Source organism: Spinacia oleracea, chromosome 6 (assembly GCF_020520425.1).
Source record: "Spinacia oleracea cultivar Varoflay chromosome 6, BTI_SOV_V1, whole genome shotgun sequence".
Classification (NCBI taxonomy): domain Eukaryota; kingdom Viridiplantae; phylum Streptophyta; class Magnoliopsida; order Caryophyllales; family Amaranthaceae; genus Spinacia; species Spinacia oleracea.
In genome coordinates, this window is record NC_079492.1 from 85,288,084 (window position 1) to 85,289,332 (window position 1,249).

Here is a 1,249-nt window from a genome sequence, read left to right on the forward strand (position 1 = left end):
GCCCACTCCGCAAGGTGATAGCATTTGCAGTCTCTCTATTCTGAAGCTGTGAAGGAAGTTGCCCTTGGGTCCTCCCTGCAAGACTAGTGGCCATCTGGGCCAACTGATTATCAATGATCTTGTTATAAGCGGCAAGAGCATCAATTTTAACATCCTTTTCGTTGAGACACTTCTGCATCTGGAGCATCATATCATGCATCTCCAATAACATAGGATCAGACTGAGTGGCCTGAGGCTGTTATTGTGGAGGTTTTTTCTGTTTTCTGGAGAACCCAATCGGTCCACCAGACTATTGGTTATAGTTACTCCGTGGTTGGTATTGTTGGTGTTGTGGTGGGGGATATTGAACCTGGTGTGGGTTTTGAATATTAATAATTCTGTAAGATGGTAGGGGGTTGTTTTTATACCCCTCATTGTAAGAATTAGAGTATGAATTATTCTGCTTGTAGGCCTGAAATGCATTGTATTGCTCAACGAAGCTTATACACTCCTGTGCATAATGGCCATACATCCTACAACTATCACATACATTCACCTCTTGAGAATTCATTCCAGGTAGACTAACAGGGTAGGCAAATTGTGATGTTGTTGCTTGCATATTATCAAAATTATAATGTAAAGCAGTTAATCGGGCAGTCAGTTGTTTAATGGAATTTAACTCATGCTTACCTCTCTTGATAGATATACCTCTAGGATTCCCGTACTGGGCATTATGAATGGACATCTTCTCAATCACCTCCATGGCTCGAGAAACAGGAAGCTGCATGAATCTCCCACTAGCGGCATATTCCAAAATAAGCCTAGAATCATTACCCAGACCATTATAGAAGTGTTGAATCAAGAATCACGGTTGTAGACCATGGTGTGGGCACTATCTCTGCAAATCTTTAAAATTTTCCCAGACTTCAAACAAGCTCCCATCTGCCTATTGAGTAATAGAAATAATTTGGCTCCTCAGACGGGTTGTCTTCTCAGGTGGGAAGTATTTTACATAGAAAGCAAGGGCCAAAGATTCCTAGTTGGTTATTTCCATAGCCGCTCGATTGAGCGCATTGATCCACAACTTCGCTTTTTCACTCAGAAAAAATAGGAAAATCCTCTCCATAGTCTTCTCTATGTTTACATTCTTCTGCTTGATAGTAGAGAAATATTGAATGAAGGACTGAATATGAAGATTAGGGTCCTCATCCTTCTCCCCACCGAATTGATGCCTTTCGATCATTTTTATAAATGCAGGCTCAATCTTGAA

General features: G+C 41.0%; 1 non-coding gene across 1 annotated transcript; it reads left to right on the forward strand.

The window, feature by feature from the left end:
- The first annotated feature begins 854 nt into the window (after nucleotides 1-854).
- On the forward strand, nucleotides 855-961 carry LOC130464636 (small nucleolar RNA R71). Its single transcript, XR_008925006.1, has one exon. It is a non-coding gene; the product is annotated as a small nucleolar RNA R71 (small nucleolar RNA).
- Nucleotides 962-1,249: the final 288 nt, after the last annotated feature.